The 25,284-nt window shown below is 37.3% G+C and overlaps 1 long non-coding RNA gene across 1 annotated transcript; it reads left to right on the top strand.

Moving 5' to 3' along the window:
- LOC128557708 (uncharacterized) lies at positions 1-23,488 on the top strand. Its single transcript, XR_008371339.1, has 2 exons — positions 1-15,361; positions 17,965-23,488. It is a non-coding gene; the product is annotated as an uncharacterized LOC128557708 (long non-coding RNA).
- Positions 23,489-25,284: the final 1,796 nt, after the last annotated feature.

The raw sequence follows: 25,284 nt of genomic DNA, 5'->3' as shown, positions 1-25,284 counted from the left end.
AGTAAGTGTTTCAGTCTGCTTCAGTAAGTGTTCCAGGATGCTTCAGTAAGTGTTTCAGTCTGCTTCAGTAAGTGTTTCAGTCTGCTTCAGTAAATGTTCCAGGATGCTTCAGTAAGTGTTTCAGTCTGCTTCAGTAAGTGTTCCAGGATGCTTCAGTAAGTGTTTCAGGATGCTTCAGTAAGTGTTTCAGTCTGCTTCAGTAAGTGTTTCAGGATGCTTCAGTAAGTGTTTCAGTCTGCTTCAGTAAGTGTTTCAGTAAGTGCTTCAGTCTGCTTCAGTAAGTGTTTCAGTAAGTGTTTCAGGATGCTTCTGATCAAGTTTGGATAGAGAGTTAACGGAAACATGCACAAGGAATCCCTATGTGTTACTAGTAACACAACTGTATATGATAAATGGTGAATTAGGCATCCCTCCATCCAGTTTCTGATGATATAAAACATGGAAATTGTTGTCTGATTCTTACCCAAACTCTACAAAAATGCTGTACAGTCTTGAATTAACATCAACACCTGGCATCGTCTGAACTTTGGCCGATGTAGCTGGGGTTCTTTTTAATAATAATAATATAATTATTTAACAAAAAATGATTTCAGAAGGAGAAGAGAATTTCAATATGTAATTGTGTGTCGAAGTTGGAAGATATTTCATTGTAACATAAAGAACCATATCTATTTTGACATTTAAAGTGTAAGACTTAATGTAATGCTTTGATTAACAGAAACCTTGCTTGTGAAAATAAGAGCAAACATGAGTGCAGAAAGCTGCTTATATTGCACGAGGTCAAATCAGAGGAAAAGCTTATCCTAATGAAACTTGGTCAAAATGTTTATCTTGATCATTCCTATGCCAATTTTAAAACTGGGTCATATGGGGTCAAAATCTTACTCATTCGGTCAGATCAAAGGAAAAGCTTGTTAACACTTGAGGCCACATTTATGGTCCCATCTTGGTAAGAATATTTATCTTGAGGATTCCTAAGCCAAGTTTGAAACTGAGTCATGTGGGGTAAAAAATTTGGTCACCACTCAAATCAAAGAAAAAGCTTGTTAACACAGTAGAGGCCACATTTATGACCCTATCTTCAGAAAACTTGGTCAGAATGTTTATCTTGATGGTTCCAATGCCAAGTTTAACAGGTGAACGATACAGTGTCATCATTACCCTCTTGTTAAAATAATTATATTTAATAGGGGCTAATAAGCCATGTACTGTCATAATCTTCTAAGTACAAAGTATAAAAGTATTGTATAGTGTTTTATTTCACTCTGGAATAACGCTTCGTTCTTTGGCCACTGTTTTCTTTTGTGTCCTTTGTTTGAAGTTATGACAATCTTTAATTTAAAGATTAAAAAAACAAGACTGTGTTGAAGCAACACCAATGTCCTGCATCACAGTCTATTTTTAACCAAGTTTCTTCCCAAGGAAATATTGGTCCAAACAAAATACTTGCAGAAAGCTCATACCCTAATGAACATGTGTGCTAGTTTTCAAGTTCCTTTGACTTCAAGTTTTTAGAAAATTAACTTCAACACAAACCTCAACCTAGCTTAAAGAACGCAATCCTAAACCTGAAAGAATTGATGGAGGAACAGACATGGACAGAATATCTATGTGTCCCAAGAACTTTGTTTGTTTGATGGCTCAGATGACACAGGTCTAAAGTTAATATTATTAGGTGTGAAGAAATGATTTATTTCAAACCAATATTGTTGACATGATCATGCATTGATGATTCTCAAAACATGCTGGGGTTTCTATGTTCATATTACAGAAGTCGCATGAGCTTGATGTTGATATATTACATTTATATAAATATTCATTTGTTGGGATGATCTGTAGATATCTATTAGGTATCTATATTGAAATACTCTTAGCCAAGTGGCTATTGTACATTTAAATTGAGCTAATTCTACTTTGTACCTTTCAAGTTCTGAAAACTGCATGTTCCATGATAATTCTTAGAGAAGAACTCCAGTAAGCTGCAGATAGGTGATTTGTTTGTATACAATGACATTCTTTCAGATTGCAACTAGTGCATATCTGGTCTGTATATTGGCGATGTCTGGATGGGTGTACATGGTGTTTCCTAAAATTATTTATAATTGTGTAGGAATAAAGCAAAGGGTGCTTTGATCATTCTTAGAAGATCCAAATGATCCAAGCAAACTACCATCAAATAGGAACGAATTAATATCCCTTGAGAAACTTCTGATGCTTTGACTGCTGTTCTAATAATTGCATGGTGGAAGCATTATATTCCACACAATTTGTTCAGTTTAAGATCTTGTCCTTTTTCTAATAATTTCGTTCTTAATTTTGTTTACTTGCACTTTTCGATAACCTGGTTCCTAATTTGTTCATTGGTATTTTCGAATTCACAGTGAATTGCTTTTTGCCTCAATCTAGACACATATTGTTCTACTGTTTCCAAATTTCCTTGCGTAAGTGGCTTTAAATTGATATCTTTCGTATGGTGTGTGGACTTTTGTGATAAAGTACTTGTTTAATGTGTTCACTGCTTTTAAGTGTATGTTAGCGCCTTCTTCTTCTTGTAACGTAAAGTAACTGTCTTGTACGTCCATACCTGCGCAGTGCAACAATACTGAATGTTTTTTTATCAAATTTTGTAAGCCTGCGTCCCTCCACGAACAGTTCGAACGATCTGAGCCAACGCTTCCTTGTTCTGACTGCTCACAATAAACATTAAAAGCCTCGATGCCAGTCAAGTCCACAAATTTTGCCATCTTAATTTTTCAAAAACATCCCATTTTCCTGGCCAAATTGTAGTGTTATATAGACAACACGTTGTGCGTTAAATACTTTTAATACACAACCATACTCATAGATGACAAATATACAACTAATAATCAGCATCAAGCATGCATACCTATTTATACATAAGATTCCCGCCAGTACATAACCACATGATGTACCATATAACTACAATCACCATGTCCAGTTATAGGCAAGAGTACATTACTCCATCAAGGAATTTGGCTGAATTATGGCCCCTTTCAACTTACAAATCTAACGTACCATTTCATATTTTGTGTACACTGTTTGATATATGGCTTTGAAACTTTTATCGCTTGTTTATTATAACGTCTCAGCTGCAATGTAATAAAAAGTTGATTTGAATTTTTACCTCGACTATTCAAAGAACAGGCAGAGCTATTGGACTCACCCATGCGCCGGCGTCCAATTGGCGTCCGCGTCCTCATTTGGTTAAGTTTTTGTATGTAAGCTGGTATCACAGTAACCACTTGTGAGAATGGATTGAAACTTCACACACTTATTCACTGTGATAAACTGACTTACAATGCACAGGTTCCATAACTCTATTTTGCTATTTTACAAAATTATGCCGCTATTTCGATTAAGAAATTTTTGGTTAAGGTTTTATTATGTAAGCTGGTGTCTCAGTACCCACTTATGGGAATGGACACTTGTTCACTGTTATGATCTGACATGCAATGCGCAGGTTCCATAACTCTACTTTGCATTTTTAGCTCACCTGTCACAAAGTGACAAGGTGAGCTTTTGTGATCGCGTGGTGTCTGTCATCCGTCGTCCGTCCGTGCGTGCGTCCGTAAACTTTTGCTTGTGACCACTCTAGAGGTCACATTTTTCAAGGGATCTTTATGAAAGTTGGTCAGAATGTTCATCTTGATGATATCTAGGTCAAGTTTGAAACTGGGTCACGTGCCGTCAAAAACTAGGTCAGTAGGTCTAAAAATAGAAAAACCTTGTGACCTCTCTAGAGGCCATATATTTCACAAGATCTTCATGAAAATTGGTCAGAGTGTTCAACTTGATGATATCTAGGTCAAGTTCGAAACTGGGTCACGTGCTGTCAAAAACTAGGTCAGTTGGTCTAAAAATAGAAAAACCTTGTGACCTCTCTGTAGGCCATATATTTCACAAGATCTTCATGAAAATTGGTCAGAACGTTCACCTTGATAATATCTAGGTCAAGTTCGAAACTGGGTTACGTGCCGTCAAAAACTAGGTCAGTAGGTCAAATAATAGAAAAACCTCGTGACCTCTCTAAAGGCCATATTTTTCATAGGATCTGTATGAAAGTTGGTCTGAATGTTCATCTTGATGATATCTAGGTCATTTTCAAAACTGGGTCACGTGCGGTCAAAAACTAGGTCAGTAGGTCTAAAGATAGAAAAACCTTGTGACCTCGCTAGAGGCCATATATTTCATGGGATCTATATGAAAGTTGGTCTGAATGTTCATCTTGATGATATCTAGATCAGGTTTGAAAGTGGGTCACATGCCTTCAAAAACTAGGTCAGTAGGTCAAATAATAGAAAAACCTTGTGACCTCTCTAAAGGCCATATTTTTCATGGGATCTGTATGAAAATTGGTCTGAATGTTCATCTTGATGATATCCAGGTCAGGTTCGAAACAGGGTCATGTGCGGTCAAAAACTAGGTCAGTAGGTCTAAAAATAGAAAAACCTTGTGACCTCTCTGGAGGCCATATTTTTCAATGGATCTTCATAAAAATTGGTCTGAATGTTCACCTTGATGATATCTAGGTCAAGTTTGAAACTGGGTCACTTGCCTTAAAAAACTAGGTCAGTAGGTCAAATAATAAAAAAACTTTGTGACCTGTCTAGAGGCCATACTTTTCATGGGATCTGTATATGAAAGTTGGTCTGAATGTTCATCTTGATGATATCTAGGTCAAGTTTGAAATTGGGTCAACTGCGGTCAAAAACTAGGTCAGTAGATATAAAATTATTAAAATCTTTTGACCTCTCTAGAGGCCATATTTTTCAATGGATCTTTATGAAAATTGATCTGAATGTTCAACTTGATGATATCTAGGTCAAGTTTCGAAACTGGGTCACGTGTGGTCAAAAACTAGGCCAGTAGGTATAAAAATAGAAAAACCTTGTGACCTCTCTAGAGGCCATATTTTTCAATGGATCTTCATGAAAATTAGTGAGAGTGTTCACCTTGATGATATCTAGGTAAAGTTCAAAACAGGGTCACGTACCTTCGAAAACTAGGTCAATAGGTCAAATAATAGAAAAACCTTGTGACCTCTCTAGAGACAATATTTTTCGATGGATCTTCATGAAAATTGGTCAGAATTTTTATCTTGGTAATATCTAGGTCAAGTTCAAAACTGGGTCACATGAGCTCAAAAACTAGGTCACTATGTCAAATAATAGAAAAAACGACGTCATACCCGAAACTGGGTCATGTGGGAAGAGGTGAGCGATTCAGGACCATTATGGTCCTCTTGTTACAAAATTTTGGCCCTTTTTCAACTTGGCTGTTTTTGGTTAAGTTTTTGTATGTAAGTAGGTATCTCAGTACCCTCTAATGGGAATGGATTGAAACTTTACACACTTGTTCACTGTCATAATCTGACATATAGTGCACAGGTTCCATAACTCTACTTTGCATTTTTTCAAAATTATGCCCCTTTTTTGACTTTAATATTCATTCAATTGACAAGACTGTTGAATAGTCAAGCATAATGCTGTCCTCAGACAGCTGTGGTTTATATTTCATTCAGTTGATTAATACTACTAGCTTCATTTTGAATTAACATATTGCCTCAACCCATGTGGAAACATGTTAATAAACCGATGCCAAAATGTATGGCATATCAGTAGAGGCAGAACTGGTAAGAACGATAAGTTGGGAATAAATATCAAGCAAACAAACTCTTTTTTGCTGAATTGAAAACAATTTTACTGCTTCTTGGAAAGGTGATGGGAAGTCTAAAACTTGATTGCCATACTTGTCTGCTTCATGATTTGGCATCACGTGCAATTGCACTATGCGTAAAATTGCAGATTTGTATTATTCAGTAGATATTTAATGAATATCTCGTGACATCGAAGACAATAATTATTGCAGGAATTGGATTAGCATATCTTGGTTACCTGATAAAGTTGCAGTTGATTCCAATTTAATAATTTATAAATCAGTTCTGTCATCCATGTTGAAATTTCATATAGAATGCAATTTTTAGCTCGACTATTCGAAGAATAGGGGAAATAGGGGAGCTATCCTACTCGCCCCGGCGTCGGCGTGAGCGTCACACAAATGTTAAAGTTTGCGTACCATTCCAAATATTTTCAACGTCCATTGAGATATTGCTTTGATATTTTGCATACTTGTTTACCATCATGACTCCAGTCTGTAAAAAGGAGGAGGCAACGCTATCAAGCATTTTGACTGAATTATGGCCCCTTTTCAACTTAGAATAAATGTTAAAGTTTGCGTACCACCCCAAATATTTTCAAAGTCCATTGAGATATTGCTTTGATATTTTGCATACTTGTTTACTATCATGACCCCAGTCTGTAAGAAGGAGGAGGCAACTCTATCAAGCATTTTGACTGAATTATGGCCCCTTTTTCGACTTAGAATAAATGTTAAAGTTTGCGTACCACCTCAAATATTTTCAAAGTCCATTTAGATATTGCTTTCATATTTTGCATACTTGTTTACCATCATGATCCCAGTCTGTAAACAGGAGCAGACAATTCTATCAAGCATTTTGACTGAATTATGGCCCCTTTTTGACTTAAAATATACTTATTGTAATGTTAAAGTTTTACTCATAGCTTATATTATATTATCAAGCACTGAGAATAGTCAAGCGCGCTGTCAACTGACAGCTCTTGTTTATTAGCTCGACAATTTGAAGAATAGAGGAGCTACGCTACTCGCCCCGGCGTCGGCGTGAGCGTTACCGTGAGCGTGAGAAATCATATATCTGCAATGTCAAAAGCATTCTCTGTAACATAGCTGAGCTGCAAATAAAGATTTTTTAAAAATTGCAGACAAGGGTAAATAGTTCAAGTAGTAGTAGTAAATGTATCAAGTTGCAGAATTGGTTCGACAGATGGGATTCCATTTTCGTACAGGCATCTTGCTCCTTTGCAGGTCTTCCCATCACCATCGCTGGTCAGATATTTGATATCAATTTTTTTCAGTTTTAAGGTCCTCAAAGCAGTAGTCAGCCCATTTGGCCTCATCCACAATATTAGTCTCCATACATACAGTGGCCAAACAGCTGTCAGACTTTATATTACATTCTTCTTAACCCTGTGTATGAAACCCGTGCTTTGAGCATAACTTACTTACTGTCTCAACAGCAACAATCTGCTTTTTGCGGGTTAAGTTCTCGCAAACAGTTAAAGTACATTGTGTCGCTGGCTGGAATGGTGTCCGTCCAATATCGGAATAGAGGGAATTGTTATAAACTCTATCCACCTGAGCCGCAATATGTGTCTCTGGGTGCCCTTTCCATTTGTTAATTTTCTTAAGTTGTTGCAAGCGTACAGACATGTCCCTTCTGTTTTCAGTTACGATTTTATTTCTGAGCTTTTTATTCATATTTATAATTCCTCTGGCTGATATAGTGGCTTATTATTTCACCAGCAAGAATTTTAGTGAGGCCCAAGGCTGCTATTGTAGTCTGAGTGAGTGCAATATTGATGCTTACATAATCTGCAGCAGCCTTACGACCACAGGTTTACCCAGTCTCAACGTTAAACATCTCAGATTTATATTGACAACTATCACATGTTACAGCTTCTCTCCAAACAATGCCCTGTTGCTCCTCTCTGGCTGGGTCGAAAGCCAAGTCCCCACGACAGCTTGGGTAACTCTCATGATGCTGCCGGGTCACACTGTTTATCATTTCCCACAGTTTTCCAAACATGAAATAGCTTGTTGCAGTCAGTGGTAGTGCTGAAGTACATGATACACACTCCTACAAAATATAATTGATTTCTAGGGATGGTCAGATTGTCTAGTCATGCCTTCCGGCGTTCATACATTTTCCTACTTCTTTAAATGCCTCCTACTTTTTCCTACTTTTTGATGAAAACCTCCTACTTCTACTTTTTTGCTTGACATTATTTTTGGTGCCTCATGCAATACATTGCCTGACATGTCAAGGTGCCTATAATCCTACCAAACCATATGGGCACACTGATTCAAGCACAGAAACTGCCAGTCAAGACATCTGGGGTCAGTTGTAATTCATGAGACCAAATTTGGTTCTGTCTGCACATCTGCTTGTAATCTTTGTAGTTCCTGATTCAGTTTTTTCCAACAAACTCATCTCAGCAGGTTTATGTTTATCTTTTATACCAAGAAAGGCAGTAGTCCTAAACGATCGCCATACCTTGGTAAAAAACATCTGAGTTCTTCGTCTGACATATGTTTAACACAATTAGTTGAATCAATTGAAAATCAAATCAAATCCATATTTATGTCTCCCCCCACTAGGGGAGACATATTGTTTTTGCCCTGCCCGTCCGTCCGTCCTTCCGTACGTCAAACTTTATTTCCAATCAATAACTGGAGAACCATTTGACCTAGAACCTTCAAACTTCATAGGATGGCAGGGCTAATGGCGTAGACAGCCCCTATTGTTTTTGGGTTCACTCCATCAAAGGTCAAGGTCACAGGGGCCTGAACATAGAAAAACATTTCCGAACAATAACTTGAGAACCACTTGACCCAGAATGTTGATACTTCATAGGATGATTGGTCACGCAGAGTAGATGACCCCTATTGTTTTTGGGGTCACTCTATTGAAGGTCAAGGTCACAGGGACCAGAATATTGAAAACCATTTCTGATAAATAACTTGAGAACCACTTGACCCAGAATGTTTAAACTTCATAGGATGATTGGACATGCAGAGAAGATGACCCATATTGATTTTGAGGTCACTCTGTTAAAGGTCAAGGTCACAGCGCACAGAACATGGAAATCCATTTCTGGTCAATTGCTTGAGAACTATTTGACCTAGAACCATCAAACTTCATAGGGTGATAGGATTTACAGAGCAGATGACCCCTAATGTTTTTTGGGTCACTCCATCAAAGGTCAAGGTCACAGGGGGCTGAACATAGAAAACTTTTTCCAATCAAGAAGTTGAGAACCACTTGACCCAGAATGTTGAAACTTAAGAGGATGATTGGGCATGCAGGATAGATGACCCCTATTGATTTTGGGGTCACTCTGTTAAAGGTCAAGGTCACAGGGACCTGAACATGGAAAGCCATTTCGGTCAATAACTTGAGAACCACTTGACCTAGAATGTTGAAACTTCATAGGATGATTGGACATGCAAAGTAGATGACCCCTATTAATTTTTGGGTCACTCTATTAAAGGTCAAGGTCACAGCAGACAGAACATGGAAATCCATTTCCGGTCAATAACTTAAGAAACCATTTGACCTAGAACCTTCAAACTTCATAGCGTGTTAGGACTTACAGAGTAGATGATCCATAATGTTTTATGGGTCACTCTGTTAAAGGTCAAGGTCACAGGGGCCTGAACATGGAAATCCATTTCCAGTCAATAACTTCAAACTTAATAGCGTGATAGGACTTACAGAGTAGATGACCCCTAACGTTTTTTGGGTCACTCTGTTAAAAGTCAAGGTCACAGGGGCCTGAACATGGAAAACCATTTCCAGTCAATAACTTGAGAACCACTTGACATAGGATGACTGGACATGCAGTGTAGATGACCCCTATTGATTTTGGGGTCACTCTGTTAAAGGTCTAGAACGTTCAAACTTCATAGCGTGATAGGACTTACAGAGTAAGAGTAAGTTTGACCCCTGTTGTTTTTGGGGTCACTCCATTGAAGGTCAAGGCCACAGAGGGCTGAACGTAGAAAACTTTCCAATCAATAACTTGAGAACCACTTGATGATTGGACATGCAGAGTACATGACCACTACTGATTTTGGGGTCACTCGATCAAAGGTCAAGGTCACAGGGGCCTGTACATGGAAAACCATTTCCAGTTCATAACTTGAGAACCACTAGGCCCAAAATGTTGAAACTTAGTTGGGTGATTGGACATGCCAAGTAGATGATCCCTATTGCAGCCGTCCATCAGTGTCTCTTTTACTTTCGCTCCTGTCCCCTATTGATTTCTTGCCTATATGACTATGCACTGGGGGAGACATACGCTTTCACTATCCATAACAATGGCGGGGGATATAGCTGTCTTTCGGACTGCCTTGTTTTTTGTTTAATACAGTATAACTTCAGATATAGCTACCACGATAGTGTCTGAATGTCAGATGAACTGTTTCTTCTTCTTGCAATAGAAATCTCTTTCAGCATGTCTGAATTAAAATGAATTAAGAATCAATACAGAATAATACTTTTTTGTACATTAAAAGACACATAAAATATGTACAATTTTAGTAAAGAAAATATCAAAGAATCACAGCATAATTATTATGTGTATAATTATAAGCATTGTTCTTTTTGCATTTCAAGGAACTAACTTAAATAAACAGCAAAACATAAAGGTGGTTTTTACCAGTGTTTAGTCATGATATCCACTTACAATTCATTATAAGCTGATTGGCTGTGGTGCGGCTTTTACTCTCCATTTACTGCAGCTCGGCATCAATTGTCTTGTAGTTGTCCTCTGTGGCCTGACCAAAAATATTACTAACGCATCAATTCTTAAAAGTTATTAGTGCTATTGTGTAAGTAAATATTTGTTGTATAAGTTATATAAGTATTAAAAGTAGTCAAAACTACAAAAACTTTTTTAAACAAGTCACTTCATTTTTCACCAATGTTTTGGCTACATTAGCCTCCTTCAGGGTTCAATTTAATCAACATAACAAAGTTATAAAATCTACAGGGTTTCTGATCCATAGCGTCATTCATAACAAGGCTTTCCTGTGTCAAACTCTGCATCTTCAAAGATTTTGGTAATATCTGTTCTTAGATATAGGTAGCTGATTTACACTTGCTGAGAATAGATTATTTTACTCTATAAAATCTTACAATATGATCCATAGTGTCATTCGTATCAATTTTTTCCTGTGTCTGAGGCTCTGTAGCTTCAGAGATTTTGATAAAATCTGTTCTTAAAGAAATGCATAAACAGCATCACACTACTATTGTAGTATCTAGTTTTACAGTAAGAGTTCATTCAGTTATTAGTCTTCTTCTCTTCTGATTGCGTCACTCACTTACCTGGTAAACATACGTCATTCTAAGTGCTCTAGGTAACAGTGAATGGCATCGCATTAACAAATTCTTTTTTCTCCGACGGTTGACACGATTCGCATCGAAATATAACCTTGTCTTCCCCTTTTTAGCTCACCTGTCACAAAGTGACAAGGTGAGCTTTTGTGATCGCGCGGTGTCCGTCGTCCGTCGTCCGTCCGTGCGTCCGTCCGTGCGTCCGTCCGTCCGTCCGTAAACTTTTGCTTGTGACCACTCTAGAGGTCACATTTTTCATGGCATCTTTATGAAAATTGGTCAGAATGTTCATCTTGATGATATCTAGGTCAAGTTCGAAACTGGGTCACGTGCGGTCAAAAACTAGGTCAGTAGGTCTAAAAATAGAAAAACCTTGTGACCACTCTAGAGGTCACATTTTTCATGGGATCTTCATGAAAGTTAATCAGAATGTTCATCTTGATGATATCTAGGTCAAGTTCGAAACTGGGTCACGTGCGGTCAAAAACTAGGTCAGTAGGTCTAAAAATAGAAAAACCTTGTGACCACTCTAGAGGTCACATTTTTCATGGGATCTTCATGAAAGTTAATCAGAATGTTCATCTTGATGATATCTAGGTCAAGTTCGAAACTGGGTCACGTGCGGTCAAAAACTAGGTCAGTAGGTCTAAAAATAGAAAAACCTTGTGACCACTCTAGAGGTCACATTTTTCATGGGATCTTTATGAAAGTTGGTCAGAATGTTCATCTTGATGATATCTAGGTCAAGTTTGAAACTGGGTCACGTGCCTTCAAAAACTAGGTCAATAGGTCTAAAAATAGAAAAACCTTGTGACCTCTCTAGAGGCCATATATTTCACAAGATCTTCATGAAAATTAGTCAGAACGTTCACCTTGATGATATCTAGGTCAAGTTCGAAACTCGGTCACATGCCTTCAAAAACTAGGTCAGTAGGTCTTAAAATAGAAAAACCTTGTGACCTCTCTAGAGGCCATATATTTCACAAGATCTTCATGAAAATTGGTCAGAACGTTCACCTTGATGATATCTAGGTCAAGTTCGAAACTCGGTCACGTGCCATCAAAAACTAGGTCAGTAGGTCAAATAATAGAAAAACCTTGTGACCTCTCTTAAGGCCATATTTTTCATGGGATCTGTATGAAAGTTGGCCTGAATGTTCATCTTGATGATATCTAGGTCAAGTTCGAAACTCGGTCACGTGCCATCAAAAACTAGGTCAGTAGGTCAAATAATGGAAAAACCTTGTGACCACTCTAGAGGTCACATTTTTCATGGGATCTTCATGAAAGTTAATCAGAATGTTCATCTTGATGATATCTAGGTCAAGTTCGAAACTGGGTCACGTGCGGTCAAAAACTAGGTCAGTAGGTCTAAAAATAGAAAAACCTTGTGACCACTCTAGAGGTCACATTTTTCATGGGATCTTTATGAAAGTTGGTCTGAATGTTCATCTTGATGATATCTAGGTCAAGTTTGAAACTGGGTCACGTGCCTTCAAAATCTAGGTTAGTAGGTCTAAAAATAGAAAAACCTTGTGACCTCTAGAGGCCATATATTTCACAAGATCTTCATCAAAATTGATCAGAACGTTCACCTTGATGATATCTAGGTCAAGTTCGAAACTCGGTCACGTGCCATCAAAAACTAGGTCAGTAGGTCAAATAATAGAAAAACCTTGTGACCTCTCTAAAGGCCATATTTTTCATGGGATCTGTATGAAAGTTGGTCTGAATGTTCATCTTGATGATATCTAGGTCAAGTTCAAAACTGGGTCGCGTGCTGTCAAAAACTAGGTCAGTAGGTCTAAAAATAGAAAAACCTTGTGACCTCTCTAGAGGCCATATATTTCATGACATCTTCATGAAAATTGGTCAGAACGTTCACCTTCATGATATCTAGGTCAAGTTCGAAAGTGGGTCACGTGCCATCAAAAACTAAGTCAGTAGGTCAAATAATAGAAAAACCTTGTGAGCTCTCTAGAGGCCATATTTTTCATGGGATCTGTATGAAAGTTAATCTGAATGTTCATCTTGATGATATCTAGGTCAAGTTCGAAAGTGGGTCACGTGCCATCAAAAACTAGGTCAGTAGGTCAAATAATAGAAAAACCTTGTGACCTCTCTAAAGGCCATATTTTTCATTGGATCTGTATGAAAATTGGTCTGAATGTTCATCTTGATGATATCTAGGTCAAGTTCGAAACAGGGTCATGTGCGGTCAAAAACTAGGTCAGTAGGTCAAAAAATAGAAAAACCTTGTGACCTCTCTAGAGGCCATACTTGTGAATAGATCTCCATAAAAATTGGTCAGAATGTTCACCTTGATGATATCTAGGTCAAGTTTGAAACTGGGTCACGTGCCATAAAAAACTCGAAACTGGGTCATGTGCGGTCAAAAACTAGGCCAGTAGGTATAAAAATAGAAAAACCTTGTGACCTCTCTAGAGGCCATATTTTTCATGAGATCTTCATGATATTGCCATATTTTTCATGGGATCTGTATGAAAGTTGGTCTGAATGTTCATCTTGGTGATATCTAGGTCAAGTTCGAAAGTGGGTCACATGCCATCAAAAACTAGGTCAGTAGGTCAAATAATAGAAAAACCTTGTGACCTCTCTAAAGGCCATATTTTTCATGGGATCTGTATGAAAATTGGTCTGAATGTTCATCTTGATGATATCTAGGTCAAGTTCGAAACAGGGTCATGTGCGGTCAAAAACTAGGTCAGTAGGTCTAAAAATAGAAAAACCTTGTGACCTCTCTAGAGGCCATCCTTGTGAATGGATCTCCATAAAAATTAGTCAGAATGTACACCTTGATGATATCTAGGTCAGGTTTGAAACTGGGTCAAGTGCCATAAAAAACTAGGTCAGTAGGTCAGATAATAAAAAAACCTTGTGACTTCTCTAGAGGCCATACTTTTCATGGGATCTGTATGAAAGTTAATCTGAATGTTCATCTTGATGATATCTAGGTCAAGTTCGAAAGTGGGTCACGTGCCATCAAAAACTAGGTCAGTAGGTCAAATAATAGAAAAACCTTGTGACCTCTCTAAAGGCCATATTTTTCATTGGATCTGTATGAAAATTGGTCTGAATGTTCATCTGGATGATATCTAGGTCAAGTTCGAAACAGGGTCATGTGCGGTCAAAAACTAGGTCAGTAGGTCTAAAAATAGAAAAACCTTGTGACCTCTCTAGAGGCCATACTTGTGAATAGATCTCCATAAAAATTGGTCAGAATGTTCACCTTGATGATATCTAGGTCAAGTTTGAAACTGGGTCACGTGCCATAAAAAACTCGAAACTGGGTCATGTGCGGTCAAAAACTAGGCCAGTAGGTATAAAAATAGAAAAACCTTGTGACCTCTCTAGAGGCCATATTTTTCATGAGATCTTCATGATATTGCCATATTTTTCATGGGATCTGTATGAAAGTTGGTCTGAATGTTCATTTTTGGTGATATCTAGGTCAAGTTCGAAAGTGGGTCACATGCCATCAAAAACTAGGTCAGTAGGTCAAATAATAGAAAAACCTTGTGACCTCTCTAGAGGCCATATTTTTCATGGGATCTGTATGAAAATTGGTCTGAATGTTCATCTTGATGATATCTAGGTCAAGTTCGAAACAGGGTCATGTGCGGTCAAAAACTAGGTCAGTAGGTCTAAAAATAGAAAAACCTTGTGACCTCTCTAGAGGCCATCCTTGTGAATGGATCTCCATAAAAATTAGTCAGAATGTACACCTTGATGATATCTAGGTCAGGTTTGAAACTGGGTCAAGTGCCATAAAAAACTAGGTCAGTAGGTCAGATAATAAAAAAACCTTGTGACTTCTCTAGAGGCCATACTTTTCATGGGATCTGTATGAAAGTTGGTCTGAATGTTCATCTTGATGATATCTAGGTCAAGTTTGAAACTGGGTCAACTGCGGTCAAAAACTAGGTCAGTAGGTCTAAAATTATTAAAATCTTTTGACCTCTCTAGAGGCCATATTTTTCAATGGATCTTCATGAAAATTGACCTGAATGTTCACCTTGATAATATCTAGGTCAGTTTCAAAACTGGGTCACATGCGGTCAAAAACTAGGCCAGTAGGTATAAAAATAGAAAAACCTTGTGACCTCTCTAGAGGCCATATTTTTCATGAGATCTTCATGAAAATTAGTGAGAATGTTCACCTTGATGATATCTAGGTAAAGTTCAAAACAGGGTCACATACCTTCGTAAAATTGGGCAATAGGTCAAATAATAGAAAAACCTTGTGACCTCTCTAGAGACCATATTTTTCAATGGATCTTCATGAAAATTGGTCAGAATTTTTATCTTGATAATATCTAGGTCAGGTTCAAAACTGGGTCACATGAGCTCAAAAACTAGGTCACTATGTCAAATAATAGAAAAAACGACGTCATACTCAAAACTGGGTCATATGGGAAGAGGTGAGCGATTCAGGACCATCATGGTCCTCTTGTTTGATTACCTGGTAAACATACGTCATTCTAAGTGCTCTAGGTAACAGTGAATGGCATCGTAATAACAAATTCTTTTTTCTCCGACGGTTGACTCGATTCACATCGAAATATAACCTTGTCTTCCCCGTTTTGCTTCATGAAAAATTTGAGTTGAAAAAAACAAGCTTTGTTCCTGTATGATCTGTCACTAAGATCTGACACATTAATTCAATAAAATGTTTAGACATTTAAACACAATGTCCTGGTCTCATGCAAGGGCATATGTGTCTGATAGACACATTTTTAGCTCACCTGTCACATAGTGACAAGGTGAGTTTTTGTGATCACGCATCGTCCGTGCGTCCGTCCGTAAACTTTTGCTTGTGACCACTCTAGAGGTCACATTTTTTGTGGGATCTTTATGAAAGTTGGTCAGAATGTTCATCTTGATGATATCTAGCTCAAGTTCGAAACTGGGTCACGTGCCGTCAAAAACTAGGTCAGTAGGTCTAAATATAGAAAAACCTTGTGACCTCTCTAGAGGCCATATATTTGATAAGATCTACATGAAAGTTGGTCAGAATGTTCACCTTGATGATATCTAGGTCAAGTTTGAAACTGGGTCACGTGCCTTCAAAAACTAGGTCAGTAGGTCTAAAAATAGAAAAACCTTGTGACCTCTCTAGAGGCCATATATTTCACAAGATCTTCATGAAAATTGGTCAGAACGTTCACCTTGATGATATCTAGGTCAAGTTCGAACTAGGTCACGTGCCGTCAAAAACTAGGTCAGTAGGTCAGATAATAGAAAAACCTTGTGACCTCTCTAAAGGCCATATTTTTCATGGGATCTGTATGAAAGTTGGTCTGAATGTTCATCTTGATGATATCTAGGTCAGGTTTGAAACTTGATCATAGGCGGTCAAAAACTAGGTCAGTAGGTCTAAAAATAGAAAAACCTTGTGACCTCTCTAGAGGCCATATATTTCATGAGATCTTCATGAAAATTGGTCAGAACGTTCACCTTTATGATATCTAGGTCAAGTTCGAAAGTGTGTCACATGCCATCAAAAAGTAGGTCAGTAGGTCAAATAATAGAAAAACCTTGTGACCTCTCTAGAGGCCATATTTTTCATGGGATCTGTATGAAAGTTGGTCTGAATGTACATCTTGATGATATCTAGGTCAAGTTCGAAACAGGGTCATGTGCGGTCAAAAACTAGGTCAGTAGGTCAAATAATAGAAAAACCTTGTGACCTCTCTAAAGGCCATATTTTTCATGGGATCTGTATGAAAGTTGGTCTGAATGTTTATCTTGATGATATCTAAGTCAGATACGAAACAGGGTCATGTGCGGTCAAAAAAGTAGATCAGCAGGTCAGATAATAGAAAAACCTTGTGACCTCTCTAAAGGCCATATTTTTCATGGGATCTGTATGAAAGGTGGTCTGAATGTTCATCTTGATGATATCTAGGTCAAGTTCGAAACAGGGTCATGTGCCGTCAAAAACTAGATCAGTAGGTCTAAAAATAGAAAAACCTTGTGACCTCTCTAGAGGCCATACTTGTGAATGGATCTCCATAAAAATTGGTCAGAATGTTCATCTTGATGATATCTAGGTCATGTTCGAAAGTGGGTCACATGCCTTCAAAAAGTAGGTCAGTAGGTCAAATAATGAAAAAAGGTTGTGACCTCTCTAGAGGCCATATTTTTCATGGGATCTGTATGAAAGTTGGTCTGAATGTTTGTCTTGATGATATATAGGTCAAGTTTGAAACTGGGTCAACTGCGATCAAAAACTAGGTCAGTAGGTCTTGAAATAGAAAAACCTTGTGACCTCTCTAGAGGCCATACCCTTGAATGGATCTTCATGAAAATTGGTCAGAATGTTCATCTTGATGATATCTAGGTCAAGTTTGAAACTGGGTCACGTGTCTTAAATAACTAGGTCAGTAGGTCAAATAATAAAAAAAACCTTGTGACCTCTCTAGAGGCCATACTTTTCATGGGATCTGTATGAAATTTGGTCTGAATGTTCATCTTGATGATATCTAGGCCAAGTTTGAAACTGGGTCAACTGCAGTCAAAAACTAGGTCAGTAGGTCTAAAATTAGACAAATCTTTTGTCCTCTCTAGAGGCCATATTTTTCAATGGATCTTCATGAAAATTGATCTGAATGTTCACCTTGATGATATCTAGGTCAGTTTCGAAACTGAGTCATGTGCGGTCAAAAACTAGGCCAGTAGGTATAAAAATAGAAAAACCTTGTGACCTCTCTAGAGGCCATATTTTTCATGAGATCTTCATGAAAATTAGTGAGAATGCTCACCTTGATGATATCTAGTTAAAGTTCAAAACAGGGTCACGTACCTTCGAAAACTAGGTCAATAGGTCAAATAATAGAAAAACCTTTTGACCTCTCTAGAGACCATATTTTTCAATGGATCTTCATGAAATTGGTCAGAATTTTTATCTTGATAATATCTAGGTCAAGTTCAAAACTGGGTCATGTGGGAAGAGGTGAGCGATTCAGGACCATCATGGTCCTCTTGTTAGCTTTACATGGCCCTTGGAGTTTTGTTTGTTAGGCAATACATGAAACAAAATTTAAATTATTCAGAGTTATTTAAGAGAGTGGCATTATTACAATAATGTCACCACATTTACATTTGTTGTTTCACCAGTTCCGTATTAAAGCAAGCATGACACAGTTCCAGTTGATCCAAATGTTTTTGTTTTGCTTGGCTTGGCTTCTGCAGACTAATATCTTTACTTTGTTTTTGTTGCTTCAGAAATTCTCAAAAATGAATAATATATGTATAAGAAAAATATATAATATATTACAATATATTATAAAGTCAGGACTTGCTCCAACTTATTGAGCTGTTTTCACCCCAGGCCTCAGCTGGCTCGGATTGATCAATACCTATTTCCCCCAGTCCAGTGACTTCCCGAAGTTTGAGAACTTCCCCCAGCTTATTGAACGCTTTCTGAGTAAGCACCTTCCTAGGATGGAGTCCCACTACCTAAATTACAGTCTAGGGAGATTTTGTTGATCCTGCTCAGACAGCTGGAACAAGTGTCTGAGTTTCTCAACTTTGTGTCGCTCCAGTATCAACACCGTTGTCACTTCAGCATCAACACCATTGACAAAAGGAACCGCCAGTGCACCAAAGCAGCAACACCATTACCAGTAAGCTTTAGCATCAAGTCTTTAGGCACTGGCACCCCCAATGCCAAACACAAATCCTCCATAGCCTGCAGGCATCTGGCTGCTCAACAGAGGCCTGTGGGCTCATGATGGTCTGTGGGCTCAGTGATTCAAGGTAAACTAACAAATCACTGGGCATCTGGGATGCTTCCAAAAGCCAACTGGAGCACAGCCTCAAGGCGTTTAATCTCCTTTGAGAGATATCTTCTCCTGAAAGATCAAGATTAAACACACGGGGCATGTGACAGAGAAGCGCATGTTTGCAAATTACATCTGCCCAACACCCTCCAGCCGGGCACCTATAACTGTATTCCGGTTCCTCTATTGACAGCCTGGGCTTTTTAACCAAGCTGTCCCTAGTCGGTGAACACCGAGCAGCCAAACCTTTACCTTGGGATCCTCTCCCTGGCCTAAGTGGCTGCTTACCTTTATTCAACACAGTAGGTTAGTACTGTCTGAGCCAGGCCTTGCCTAACAGAGGGTCTTGATACCCTAACTGCCAGACTAAGTGTCCTAGATTCATCTGCAACAGGCCCTTGGGGAACCTTCCCTGTTCCAGTAGCACTGCTTGGGGCCTTACTTACCTGCCCCACTTTGGCCTCACCCCCCCAGCAAGCAACTGTTGCTCTGCTAAAGGATGTTCACCATGTGGTTCTGGGACGATCTGTGTATGAAAAGAATTGGAACCACTGCCTTACCCTTGCATAATCATAAGAGGCATCTAATAGGGTCTTAACACTTGGTTTTGCTGTAACTCTGATTCCAGCAGGTATGCAAATTTTGATTCCATACCTCATGTTTTTATTTCGATGTAAATGAGATGTGGAACCAAAATTTGTAGTCTTGTTTGGCGCCATATAACCTATACTGTGTTGGTGCGCCGTAAAACCCAAATAAATAAATAAATCACCAGTCTGTCCCTAGATGGATGTCTCAGATCTGGCTGCATGGGGCATCCCGCCAAGTGGATTTGTGAATGGGCCCTAAACTGCTCACATTCTGAGAAATCCACTCTCTAATGAGACTGAAGAATATCAAGCTCCCTGGCCAGATCCTTTATCCACCGATACATATGCCTGTGTTTGGCCATATGGACCAGGTCCAACAGGATTTAAAATCTGTTTGGTCGCCTACTCAAGATGATCATTTTGGCAAGTTCCTTAGGGTTCCCTAAATTGCCCTGCTAGGTTGCTTCGCCACCTTCCCAAGACCATCTTCATAATTTTCAGTCATATCGGAAAACACATCCAAAAATATTTGTCACTCTCTTATGACTTCCTGGACCAGCAATAAACTCTGTCGCTGCCCTTGGCAGCTGAAATGTGGCCTGGATTTTGCTCCCAGTGCTTAATCCACAGGGGCACTTTAAATGCAAGTTAAAAGTAAAATGTATGAAATAATATTTTTAAGTAATTTTAATGATAAACAAAAATTTAATTCAATAAATATATAAACATCCCAGTTTTACTTGCTAATTTTTTTGTCCTTGTAAAGTGTAGAATTATTTGGTACAAAGATGGTCTTACTTTATCTAACTGGTAACTATTTCCAAGGTATATTAATATCCAATTAAAAATGCTAATTCAAATTATGTAAAGTGGTAAGATTTAAAATATATAAAGATGGTGGTTATAAAACAGTAAGATTTGATAAATTGATAAATAATTCGAAAGAAATAAAAAAAGCGAAATTTCAGGGGGAAAAATGAAGCAAAAAGTAGAGTGTTAAAACACTAGAACTTTTACTGTTACTGCATGATTTTATAGTGGTAAATGTTCAAGTTCAAACACTTTTAGTATAATAATTGTGGTAAGGATTCAAATTGGTGTGATTCACAGTTACTGTAGTAAAGATTCTTCCAAAACCATTATGGTATGATTGCCTGTAGTAAGAATTCATGATAAGTTAATTAACATGAGTTAATGGTAGGAGTCAGTAATAAGTATACAAATTCAAAATCTTTTGGTACGATTCAATGTGGTAAAGATTCAAATTGACAAAAATATGGTATGAGTTACTATGGTAAAGATACAAATTCAAAATCTTTTGGTATCATTCATGTGGGGAAAGATTCAAATTAGCAAAAAATGTGGTATGATTTACTGTGGTAAGGATACAAATTCATATTCTTTTGGTATGATTCATGTGGTAAAGATTCAAAGTAGTAAAAAAAATGTGGTATGATTTACTGTGGTAAGGATACTAATTCATATTTTGGTATTGTTCGCTGTGTTAAGGATTCTTATCAGGATATAGACTCAATATTTTCAGTTCAGGACCACAGTGGCCAGTGGTTAAAAATATAGAATTTATGTAAGTTTTCAAACCAATTATCGTATGTGTTAATGTGGTAAGATTTCATGACCAGCATCATTCAGTATAATTTACTGTGGTAAGAATTTAAATTCAGAACTATTTTGGTAAGATTTCTTTGGCAAGGATTCAAAGTCATTATTCTTGTTATTATACACTATGGTGAGGATTCAAAAACTTTAGATCTGTAACCCTTACCCTGCTAAATTTCTATAATGAGCTTGTCCATCTTCTAATTTGGTCTGTACCATTTACTGTTAAAAGTGGTGCTTATGAAAAAAGATACTGACTGGATGGCAAACAGTGCAGACCATGATCTTGGTCTGCACTGGTTGCAAAGGCAGAATCACTTGCCGCCAGCAGGCTAATGGTTAAAGCATTGTGGGAAGAATTTGAATTCACACTTGTTATTGCATGTCGCAGGCTTAGCGCAAAACGGTTGTAACTCCTTCTTCATTTCATATAAGTTACAACCGTTTTGCGCTAAGCCCGCGATGTGCACTGTAGTAATTTAGGAACATTTTGCAACTCCGAACTATTTCTTGTGAACTTTCTGCGGGTCTGTAATGACACAATTAATTCACAGTATGGAAAGAAATTCATAAATTTCTCCAATATTTCACCGATTTCAGAAAATTTTCGATAATAATTCAAATGTTTAAGGTTAGTAATGACTTTTGTTTAGCAATAAGTTGCTAAAAGACGAGTTAGAAGTATGAACGTGTTTCAATGTCAGTGTTGTTATCGCTATAGGTTACAATGAATGTAGGCCCTTAAATGCCTTCATAGATTGGTAGTGTTAAGAAAGGTCTAGTCTTTGAACAGGGGATTATGTAAAGCATGAAGGAATATGAATAATGTATTTTTATTAGCAAAATTCATATAGAATTTTTTAGACAATCATTGTATATTAAACCTTAGTAGATTAGCATTAGAAAGGTATGTCAGTAATGTTCATTATAATAGACTCATTTGTTTAGTCTTTCTTAAGTTACAATGGAATCTTTAATGCCAGTGTTTTTCTTGCATTGATGAGTACATTTCATATTGGGTCATTCTGCTGTGTGTTGTCTTGTTGAAAACTTCAAAATTCTAGTCCCGATTTCACGAAAAAAATTAATTGCTTAGCTAAGTCTGTTATTTCAAATGCTTGTTTTTAGAAATATCATATTTGCATGACTGAAATAAGTACTGCAGACAAATACTACTAACCATAGTAAAATTTAGCTATAAATATATTGTTATAAAAAAAATCAACATTAAATAACAGTAACTTAACCAATTGCATGATTTTAAAATAACAGACCTAGCTAAGTAATTCCTGAAGTTTTTTCCTGAAATTTGGGCCTGTTTAAATACGCTGTAGGTAACTGTACATGTTACTGTATAATTATAATAAAAAGATAATTTATGAATTCTGCATCGAGAAATAAGTACTCATTCCTTTATATTACATTGGGCTAAATTGCCCGTATTTTGTGCATATTTCTCAGTACAATGAAAACCTATATAATTGTTGTTAAAATGTTGCTATAAAATTTTGATATTGACTGCTGACTGCATAGGCAACATTCATGAAAATTATAGGCATTTTGGATAACATTTGATTCCTTTGGTTGATGGATTCTTGCTGTATTATCAGCATATCTGTGCAAAATATCAAGTTTCATGTAACGTATATGCAAATTCTTGCAAATGATGCCGACTACCAGAACAAATTCAATTTGACGAAGTATTGTAATACCTTTATATAACCTTCAAATATCTGTATTCGACTGATTAATATCTATTTATTAGTAGGGCTTTTATATTTTTACTTCTTTGGTGCTCAGACATTCCTAGCTGGACTTGTGTGTGCTGTTAAATTTCAGATAGATTGGTTGAATGTCTCAAATAATTTTAGATTCAGGGGCTTTTCATAGAAGTCCTTTTAATACTGTTCTGCTCAGTTAATGAATATCACATTGCTTTGAGTGGGACAGTAAAGTCCTTTGAAAATCAGTGTGGTATTTATTTTGTTACGTAACTGAAAAAAAATCAGGCATTCTTATTGCTCACATTTTATAAAATTTAACTAATAGTTCCATGCAGTATGATAGAGACATGTACATTGTAAATCATGAAAAACTTGTGGCAACGTCAGTAAAACCTGTTAATAAAAAGACACGAAATAAGAATGTCCGACATTAATTTTTTTTATTTTGAATTGTGAATTAGACATAAAAGTGACGTATGATAGTATTAAGTGTAGTTAATTATCTTTTTGTGTTTGAAGAAATTGTTTCACACCCCTGATAAATCCTATAGATTTTATGATCATCTGAACCAGGTAATAACCAGTGTACATGGTTTAATTTGAGAACTTTGCAATAAAAGTTCAGAGTAAATGTACAATATGTATTACAGCATATTTTATTGAATCTTATGATAATATTGTTATATGTAAACCTTTACAAAGTAAGGGAACAAAATAAAATATGAAAATATGTGTGCTTGTTTGTTTGTTTTTGATTGCTTAATTTTTTAGCTCACCCGAGTACACAGTGCTCAGGGTGAGCTATTGTGATCGCTCACCGTCCGGCTGGCCGTCAGTCCATCCGCACTTTTCTTTGAACAATGTCTCCGCTGAAACCATTGGGCAGACGTTGATGAAACTTGGCCTGGATGTTTCTTGGGTGGTCCTCTTTCAAAATTTCTTCAAATGGTTCCTTGGTTGCCAGAGTTAAAAACAGAAAAGTCTTCGAACAATATCTCCTTTTAAACAACTGGTCCGATTCAAAATAATTTCACAAAAATAGTCCTTATGTAACCCATTGCCAAGATTGTTCAAATTATGATTCGTCAAAAGCATGGCTGCCAGAGGGCGTGGTCACTTCTCCTGATATGAATATAGTGGAAACTAATAATCTTGTATGAAAGTGTTTGCCAGATTTTTAAATGGTCCTTGTGTTACCATCAACCAAGATTGTTTGAATTTTTAAGATTTGTAAAAAAACATGGCAACCAAGGGGGGTGGTCACTTTCCCTATATGTATATAGTAAAAACCTGGTAAATAGGTAGATTTCATAGAGACCAACTCTTTTGCTTCAGTTTAGCTTGGTCATTGTTACTAAATATAGAAAAATGGTTTTTATCAATAATTTAAAATAAGTATCTTTCAAAAAGACTGAAATTCAATTGCATTTAGTATAAAGTGCTTTTTGTGAACTTTACCCCAATCTGACTTAAGTACATGATCTTCTAAACGAAGATCTGAGAACGACTTATTCACATATGTCTTCACTATATTTTGGATTTCCAATAATGCTATTTTTGTTTTCGCAAATTTATTAGCCCACCATCATCAGATGGTGGGCTATTCAAATCACTCTGCGTCCGTGGTCCGTCGTCCTTCCGTCCGTCATTCCGTCCGTCCTTCCGTTAACAATTTCTCGTTATCGCATCTCCTCAGAAACTGCAAGGGGGATTTTGACCAAACTTTGTCAGAATGATGTATTGGTACCCTAGTTGTGTCCCCCTGAAAATCAGACTGGTTCAACAAATTTTTAGTAAGTTATGGCCCTTTGTTTAATTCTATAATTTACATAGATTTATATAGGGAAAAACGTTGAAAATCTTCTTGCCCCAAACCACAGAGCCTAGGGCTTTGATATTTGGTATGAAGCATCATCTAGTGGTCTTCTGCCAATATGATTCAAATTATTTCCCAGGGGTGTAATATGGCCCCGCCCCGGGGGTCACATGGTTTATATAGACTTATATAGGGAAAAACTTTGAAAAGCCTCTTGTCCAAAACCACAGGGCCTAGGGCTTTGATATTTTGTATGTGACATCATCTAGTGGTCTTCAACTAAGATTGTTCAAATTATCCCCCTAGGGTCAAATATGGCCCCGCCCCGGGGTCACAGGTTTACATAGACTTATATAGGGAAAAAATTTGAAAATCTTCTTGTCCAAACCACAAAGCCTAGGGCTTTGATATTTGTAATGTAGCATCGTCTAGTGGTTCTCTACCAAGTTTGTTAAAATTATCCCCCTAGGGTCAAATATGGCCCCGCCCTGGGGGTCACATGGTTCATATAGACTTATATAGGGAAAAGCTTATAAAACTTCTTGTCAATAACCTACAACATTCAAATTTGGACCACATGTATGGTTTTGAGTGGCAAGATGAACCTTGACATGAGTTGACCTTGATTTTGACCTAGTGACCTACTTTCAAAATTCTGTAGCTACAACCTTCAAATTTGGACCACATGCATAGTTTTGTGCACTGAAATAAA

The sequence above is a fragment of the Mercenaria mercenaria genome, chromosome 6, assembly GCF_021730395.1.
Source record: "Mercenaria mercenaria strain notata chromosome 6, MADL_Memer_1, whole genome shotgun sequence".
Taxonomy (NCBI): Eukaryota; Metazoa; Mollusca; class Bivalvia; order Venerida; family Veneridae; genus Mercenaria; species Mercenaria mercenaria.
This window is presented reverse-complemented; position numbering and strand designations above follow the sequence as displayed.